This window comes from Cynocephalus volans, chromosome 4 (assembly GCF_027409185.1).
Source record: "Cynocephalus volans isolate mCynVol1 chromosome 4, mCynVol1.pri, whole genome shotgun sequence".
NCBI classification, from domain to species: Eukaryota; Metazoa; Chordata; class Mammalia; order Dermoptera; family Cynocephalidae; genus Cynocephalus; species Cynocephalus volans.
In genome coordinates this window covers 137342692-137352145 of record NC_084463.1, presented here as the reverse complement: position 1 = coordinate 137352145, position 9454 = coordinate 137342692, and the positions used below count along the sequence as shown (strand labels likewise).

Sequence of the window (9454 nt, the reverse complement as noted above, 5' to 3'; positions counted from 1 at the left end):
GAGTTGGGCCAATGTGTGGATTTGTCTGATGTGGTGGAAAACTGTTCAGAAAAGATTAAATGTTATCCCTATTTCTTAATCATAACCATTTTACACATGTACTCACAAACACACATACACACGTGTATAATACTCAGACATGCAGATCTACACATATGCACAAACACATACATACATACCCTTTCATTTTTTGCTGTTACTGCTGACCTTCCTCCCATTAGAAAAGTTCTTAAGTTCTATGCATTCACTGATAGAAGAGTTGTCTTAACAGAAATGCAGCCAAAATGAGATAGGAGGAGCTCAGTTTCCATGGGATTGGGTTACAGGACATACCTCTGGGTTTCAAGACATTCTCCAAAGTCTCAGGCTCCTCCTCTGGGTCTTCTAGAGGAGAGTTACTATTGCTAGTTAAACCTATTTTTGGCAACTACATGGGACAATTGAGACCTCAGGGACTGCTTTATGCAAATCCAGTGGGTGAGCATGCTCAGTAGAAGAGTTATATAACCCTGGTAGCTGAATGACTTTCCACCAGAGATGCTAGAAGCACAAAATATTCTTGAATATGCCTGGTACATGTGATGGCATTTAACCAATGAACATGCTCTAGAAAGACATCCACTGAGGACCACAGGCACCCGCGCCCGGCAGGATGCGGTCTCGGCTCCGAGCGCTGGAGGACCCGGTGCCGGCCGACTCTGGCCTCTTCACTCATGGCTTCTCCCAGCAAGGCAGTGATTGTTCCCGGGAACGGAGGTGGGGATGTGGCCACGCACGGCTGGTATGGCTGGGTGAAAAAGGAGCTGGGGCAGATACCTGGTTTCCAGTGTTTGGCTAAAAACATGCCTGACCCAATTACAGCTCGAGAGAGCATCTGGCTGCCCTTCATGGAGACGGAGCTGCACTGTGATGAAAAGACCATCATCATAGGCCACAGTTCCGGGGCCATCGCAGCCATGAGGTATGCAGAAACACATAGAGTATATGCCATTATATTAGTGTCTGCATATACATCAGACTTGGGGGATGAAAATGAGCGTGCAAGTGGATACTTCAGCCGCCCCTGGCAGTGGGAGAAGATAAAGGCTAATTGCTGTCACATTGTGTAGTTTGGTTCCACTGACGGCCCTTTCCTTCCCTGGAAGGAACAACAAGAAGTGGTTGATAGGTTGGAAGCCAAATTGTACAAATTCACTGACCGTGGCCACTTTCAGAACACAGAGTTTCATGAACTGATTAGCGTGGTAAAGTCTATGCTGAAAGTACTAGCATAGACAGGATGATTCCTGCTGTTTTGCATCCCAGTATAGGGGCAGAGTAATATTATCTATTATCAGACAATTACTAGACATATAAAACATCCAGTTAAGTTCCAAAAGTGTCTGAAAAACAAACACAAGTTTCAACATTCAAACTAAGTTTTAGAAATACCATTTCCATTTTCCAAAGAATCTAAATCTCTCCATATTACTATGAAGTACAGCAGTATTCTTCTCATTTGATAAGGGACATAAGGAGAGCTTAATCACCCTTATTTATCCAAAACAATTAAGTCAGAAATGGAACCCAGGTTTCCTGATTCCCAGTCCAGATTAAAACTAAATAGGCTTTCATGTATGTTGTAGGAGTTATACTCTTTTCCTCTTGAAATAAAATTTTCTATTTTACTGGGGAAAGAAAACATGACTAAAGGTCCAGAGTATTGGCTTAGAGCTCAAAACACTAGCTGGCCTAGCATATTAAACCCAGACTAGGGCCTTCACCTTTGATACCTTGCTCCCCAGTCCTTCAAACATGTTGACAGAGAATGATACATAAGTATGCTAAGTTACTGGTGTGCCAGGGTCAGGCAGGGAACAGAAGCACAGTGACTAGATTTGTGTAAGACAAGAGTGTTGGGGATCAGGCCATATGGAGAGCTCATGCCCTGTCTAAATTGTTGCCATGTGGAAATGTGGCAAGGTGTTGATTTTCTGATATTTCAAGGGAAAAATCTATATATAGTGTTTTTTTAATTCAGGGTATATGTATGTATATACAGTCCATATATATATGAATTATGTCCAGTCTATATAGGCATGGATTATGTTAGTTGGCAACAACAGTATAAATCAAAAAATTTATAAGCACTGCAAGACAGACAAAAATCCAAGCCATCCACTTGTGACCTCATCCACAGGCATTAACTTTGCCTGCTGCTTTTAGACAAGTCTCTATAAAGCCCAAGAAAAGCTTGAGATAACCAAAATGAACATAATGTCAAAGGATGAAATCATGGGAACAATTTGGATTTTGTTAGAAACTTTTAAATATTTAAAAAAATAACCTTTCCATACTTCAAATTTTGTTTTGTGGAGTTCAACCTTTTAACTTCCAGTGTCCTTAGGATCTCTTTCAAGCATCATTCCAAGATTTTTCTTCTGATCAAATTCCCTCAAAAAAACCCTTTTTCATTATCCAACACTTTTTAGTTATTATGATCCCTAAGTATTGGCTCAAACAGTTTCCAGAGAATTCACACTTGATGTTGCAGAACTGAATTTGCTGCAGAAATGTGATTTCCCACATTGTTTATGCCTAAAGGGGATTCAGAGCCATCATTTTAACCTGATAAGTCTTTTGGTTTCTAAGTGTGCTTAGACAAAGAAAAAAGTCAGGAAAGATTCTCTAAACTTTTAATAGCAGTTATCTTTGGGGAATGAATAGGAATTTTGGTAGTTACAGTTGTGGTGGACGTCCCCATTGTGTTTTATATATCCACCTGGGGATTATTTGAATTTGTTACATGGAATGTGTATTACTTCTCTAATTAAAAATAAGATTTAAAACAACTTATTTGACAAGTTAGTAAAAACCAACCTTTGACCTTGGTGTTATCAACACCACACTCTAACCAAGAAAAAGCAAATTAGATAAATCAGTTGAATAGTAATGTTCTTAAAGAGGCTGTTTAGCACTGATTTGACCAAACCTATAAACAAAGTTGGATTCTATTTGAATTATTTAGAATTAGTAACTCCATTACTGTTTCCTGAAGTTCTTTCTTAAAAAAAAAAATACAAGCTTATACAAATAACAGCTGTTCACAATACTTTCTTGTCCTCTTTCTCCATAGGAAAAAAAAACCCCAAATATATGCAACTGAGAATAATTAATTCTGGTATGCTTCATCTTATAAAGAGAATTACAATAGACCAATATGATTGTCAAGTTGTACTGCCCAAAAAAAAAAAGACATCCACTGAGCATGTGTTAATCTTACTTTTAGCAGGTGGCTGCTCACTCTCTTGAGCCAGGCTCCACTCTGTACTGAACTTTGTGTATTTCTTACATTTGTATTAAACTTAGTGTGGGTCTTACCCAGTCTCTGGAGCTAGGCTGCACACTCCTTGTGGAAACCTGTTTTTCTCTTAGCTGTTGAATTAAATCTGTTCTCACTTTCTATGTGATTCTGCTCTTGAATTCTTGCCTGTGGTAGAGTCAAGAGCTGACAAGAGGACAGGGTGGATTGAGGCCTGCTATTGGGGCTCCCAGACCCTTCCTCTGGCATCAAAAATGCTTTGAGCTTAAGACCCTGAGTAAACTAAAATTTAGAGGAATATCATGAAGAGTCTATACATTTTACCAAGTTGAATAAATAAATAAGTCAGTCAGTCAGTCCCAGACTAGGTCAGAAATGAGTAAAAAGAAATGTGAAGTAAAAAAATATCAATGGGTACTGAAAAGGGGTTCTTTTCTTTTTTTCTTTTAATTTATCAACATACAATCGAGATGATTTTCATGTCCCTTTATCATTTCCTCCTTTTCCCTTCCTTCCCCCTACCCCCATCAACATCATATCTGTTCACTTAACAAGTTCAATTGTTGTGATTGTTATATCTCCCCCCCTTTATTTGTTTGTATATTTATTTATTTATTTTTATTAACTCCCATATATAGGTGAGAACATGCGGTATTTCTCTTTCTGTGCCTGGCTTACTTCACTTAATATAATTTTCTCTAAGTCCATCCACGTTGCTGCGAATGGTAATATTTCATTCTTTTTTTTACAGCAGGCAAGGGGTTCTGTTCCCTAAGTTACACCCACTTTTTCCATGCTTCTTCCTATCTTCACTTGAGCTTGGCGGAAGGCAATGACAGAAACCATGCAGTGTTTTTGAATTCCAAGGACAGAGGGGATCTTTGCTCTTTCTCTCAGGTAAATCCCAGGAAGGGGGCAGGGCCCAGTAGTGAGAATGGCTGCATTATACTGCTTTGGTCCCTTCGAGGTTCTCTTACGACCATAACAAAGTGTAGAGAGGGTAGGAACATTTCTACGTACTCCAGAACAGCATGAAAATGGTGAAGGTTTCTCATCATTTCATGTGACAAGGCACAGTAGAATGGATTTCAACTACCTGGAAAAACAAAAAGCCACCAAAGAATACCTGGAGTCACTCGGTCACATGCATTTAACTTATTCCTAACAGAATTGATCTCAGTAGGTATCAGTGAACAGTGCATTGGGTCATCTAAGTCTCAGTATACAGCTAGGATTAAAATACAGAACTCTTTAATTTCATGTGATGATGTCTTAATAATTCTGCTAATAAACTACCTTAGTTTTAGGTTTGTTGATTGAATAAATGAGTTAATGAATGCAAGGTAATTTTTCTACAGAGCAAATAAAAGTTATTAAATAATTTTAACTCAGATTATAAGTGATTTGATAATATTGGGGCTCAGAAAACAATACCCCAAAATATGATGCTTTGAAATGCTGAATGAAAGACACCGCCTCCAGGTCTCTCTGACTCCTCCCCCCACCCCCTTCTCTCAGTCCTCTGTTCCTCCCAAAGCACAGAATGAGGCTGTTCTCTAAAGTTCCCTTACCACATAGAAACCCAACCCACCAAAGAGAAATGAAATTGTCTTCAATCCCCTCCCTGAAATTTCATTAACCAGAGAAGATTAAAACTCACATAACAGAGGAAGAGACTAAAAATTAAGCACCACACCTCGGGCACAGACAAACTTTTTCTCTGCTCCCATTTAATTTCTAGAGAGAATTACTTACTAACCGTTGAGCCTATTCATTCCTCCTAGAAATCATTTACTTCTCCTCAAAATAGCCACATTTTCTCCACCTCCCTTTGCCTATGAAGAAGAGTATAGAAGTACCTGGACCTCACTGGAGTATTGGATAACCACTCCCCCATGCTATCACACATTAAATAAATTTGTATGCCTTTTTCTCCTATTCATCTGCCTCTTGTCAGTCCATATTCAAGGAACTTTAGAGAGTGGAGGGGAAGCTTTCCCTTGGCTCCTAAAATAACAATTCGATTTGGGATGTAATGCAATAGTCTAGTTCTTATTTGAATTCCTACCAGGTAGGAGCTCTTCGGATATGTCAGAAGGCATGAACTTTCTCTGACCCGTTGTAAGAATATGAGTCAAGAATTTATGACCACATTCTGACACTTATAAGTCTATCAAAATTTCCACTTTATGTTAAAGTTGATAGTGTGTATCTCCAATTAGGTTCCATTACCTGTAGATGACTGTTTCTAAAAATTTTCTATACAATAACCAGGTTCAACTTTATTCCTGCAAGTCAGTTCAATCAGGATTATATGTTTATAGTTTTGCTAAAGGGGAAAAAAATTACTTATGCTTTTAGAATAGCATGAGATAGGTGACACAGGATCATTTATAACAAAGCCAGAACAATTACTTTCATGAAACGAGGAGAGCACATAGTTTTATCTGAGGGAGGCAAGATGTTTTTTCCTCTGATGAAGCATCCATAATTACGTAAGAAACACAGGGCCACTTGACTAATGATTTAAGTGCTTTGGAAAATAAGTTAGGTACTCTATGATATCTTTTTACACTCTCAATATTAATAACTTAAGATATTACTGTGAACAGGCAACAGGAGTTTAAGAACAATTATCATCTTTTAAAAATTTCATTATGAGACTTTTTAAAATGCTCTTGTTCTTTACTCCTTTTAAAACAACATTTAATCATTAAAGCATTATTCCTATTATACAGATGGTAAAACTGAGGCTTTAGAAATTTTTTAAAAAATAAACTTTACTTATTGATGATCTGCTGCCCCATAAATTTAAAAAGTGTCATTTTATTTCAAAATGATGATTATGAATTTATACTAATGATATTTTAAAACTTAATCATATGCTAATGAAGTTGATTTCACATACACAAAAAAAATTCCAATCAACTGAAATGAAAATCTTATGCATATGATAAATTGTTATAATCCTAGAAACTATTTTTCTTTTTTAACTGTCTCTTATATTCTTCACAATGTGTAACCATTGTAGGATTATCAATTTTAGTTTCTCCTTCATCTGCTGTGCATCTAAGAATGTATGCTTAGGGCCCAGGAGAAGATGCAGGGAAAAAATGGTTCCTGCCAAAGAGGAAAAGTATAATAACCATGCAAGAAGCACAACAAGAAAAACAAGAAGTACTATAAAAAAACATGAAGAGACATAGCACAAAATGTGATAATGACAAAGATAAAGAGTTTCACATAAATGATGGCCCATTTGTCACATACTTCTGATACCCCAGGCTTCAAATCAGAGGAAAGACTTTGTAGCATAAGAACTCAGCAGGAGTTACAGTTCAGCATGGTTATCATCCAACAGGATGAAGGGGTAGAGTAAAACAAATCAAAGATTAAGGGATTAGGGTTTAACACTATTTGATTAAAGGCAGAGAAATACTACATGCACTAAGCTTTCTTCTCTATTAAATAACACACCGGTGACTTATTTCATAGTTATATTTTAATTTTAATTACATGTCATATGCAAGTAATGACATTATCCTATTTGACCTTCCAAGAATACCCATTCAATGGAAATAGTTGCCAGTTCTGTGTACACGGAGAGAAGAAGAAATTGTCCCTTATATTTCATTTCTATAAAATTAAGAAGATTGCATGTAATCTAGAGGGCGTTAACATTGGCCTCAGCTTGACTAAATTTTAGATACTGAGCTTATTACAGGCTTCTGCCCTCCTTTTTCTTAGAGCATTGACTTTAGAAAATGTTGTATAAAATTTTTTTTGTATAAAAATTTAGAGTTGTGAAGTCTTTCCCTGCCTGTTTAAGGTATGTGTAAATATCTTTAAATGTCTCTTACAAGTTTTATGACCTGGGAATGTCTCTCTAAAGTACCTGGGAGCTATCTCTTTGAATTACAATCATCAAGGAAAATAGAGACCCTAACTCCCAGACAGAGAGAGAGAGAGAGAGAGACTGAGAAGAGGAAAAGGAGAGTAGGAAGGCAGGCAGGCAAACTTTTCATATTTTGTTTCAGCAGAATTCAGCCAAGACTGAGAGCCAGCTTCTCTCCCCTACTGTATTACCCTGAATAAAATCCTCCTTGCCTATTTAACTTTGTCTGGTGCTGTGTTTTCTTAGACACCTGTGTTCATATTTTGTATCATCATAAGAGCATACAGGCATCATTCGTTCATGATCTTTTATTCAGAACACTAATTTATTCATTAATCCTTTAAATATCTTTTTGATACTTGATAGTGCCAGAGTCTTTGGTATGTGTTGGGACAGAAAAGAATATTTTTATTCCTTATATTTTAATTAATAGAAAACTTTAGATTTCATTTGTAAAGTACAAGTGAGAAGTAAAGATTCTTTTGGGAGAGAATAACTTTACCCTAGCTAGAGACTCATGATTTACCTAAGAGTTTTTGTTCATTTTTGTTTCTTTATATTTTTCTTGATTGCTGATTTGTTTCTGATTAGCTTCTCTAAACAGGAATCCTGAAAAAGACCATAATTCTCTTAACAAAACTACAAACAAATTTGAGAAATCTGTATTTTGTATATTGATTTTGGCATCAGAAGAGAAACCTTTTGTTCTTTTATTTTTGTGGACATTTATTTAGTCATTTTCTTCATTTATAGTCCTTTCATATATGGATGTGCAGATATGCAAAGCTGAGTAGGTGGTTAGTCTTTCTGTCCATCACTTCTTAGAGAGGGAGTTCTAATTTAAGTTTTATGTGTACAGTGTTCATGGACCAGCAGTGCATTACCCCAAAATGATGTCAGCCACGTGACCCTATACCTGTTCATACCAATTTGGAAAGAGGCAAAGTGACTGGCATTTTTAACTTGATACAACTGTAAAATTAGGTCCCGTGTATAGAACCTGCCCCTTACTGTGGGGTATATAACCTAAGCTATTACAGTTTACCATCAGTTATCAAAGTTGCAGGTAAACTTCCTAGAGAAGCAACGAAGGTCAGGATAGAGGATGTACATGGCAGACATCAGAGAGGGTACAGAATGAATGCACTCCCCAGTTAGATAGATTTTTTGATGGAGATTGTGCTTTATTATATAAAGCAAATATTTAACTTGGTAAAGCATATTCATTATGACATTAATTCTAGGATAAAGAACAACTTACCCATTCTGAGCTCATGATGAGACAAATTGATACAATCAACCTATTAGAAACAGCTATTGTAAAATGTTAAGAAGGGCTCAGGTCATGGAAGAGTAGATTTTGACAGGACCCTGGAGTAAATGTAGTATTCCATATAAATCTGCCATTATTTCAAAAGAATGAAGTGAAATCTTCCAATGAGTCCAGAAAAATAGAGAAAAGTTGGATGCATCTTGATGTTTTATTCTCTAGTTGAAGGGTGAAAAGGCAACTAGTAGAATCTGTGAAACAGATCAGCATTTTGGAACAACCAACCAGGAAGCAGAAAACCACAAAAGCCATTTACCCTAGACAGAGAAATTGTCTAATCAGGTTAAAAACCAGAAAATTTCCTTCCTGTTCAGATTCCGATTATATGGAACTTCTGGTTCAATCATGAGAGAATCAAAGAACACATAAAAAAAAATTAAATAAATAGTTGCTGAAAACTAGCAATTTACCATGTGGATTTATTTTTCTTTTTAATGTAAATAAGAGAAACACACTAAGCATATGAAAAGAATATTCATTGCAAATAATTTTAATAACAAAAAGTTTTAAATTACAAAAATGTTTAATAATGATTATGTAAATAATGGCTTAGTTATCATAAAGAATACTAAGCAGATATTCAAAATCATGTTTAAAAATTGACACAGAAATACTCATATAATTTAAGGTACAAAAGCCTTATGCAAAATGTAAAGTATGCTATTATGCTATTAACATGATTACATAATAGGTATATGTACATAAAGAGAAATATTAAAATTTCCACGAAATTCATAACAATTACCTGTCTCTGGATGTGGGGATCATGTTTCATTTTGTTTTGTCTTTTTGTTTATTGTTTGTTTTCTTTTTTTTTTTTTTTTTGTCTTTTTTGTGACTGCACTCAGCCAGTGAGTGCACCAGCCATTCCTATACAGGATCCGAACCCACGGCGGGCACTCCCAGCACCGCACTCTCCTGAGTGCGC

General features: G+C 36.3%; 1 pseudogene; it reads left to right on the top strand.

Moving 5' to 3' along the window:
• The first annotated feature begins 713 nt into the window (after window positions 1–713).
• Window positions 714–1390, top strand: LOC134377315 (putative hydrolase RBBP9; annotated as a pseudogene).
• The last annotated feature ends 8064 nt before the right edge of the window (window positions 1391–9454 follow it).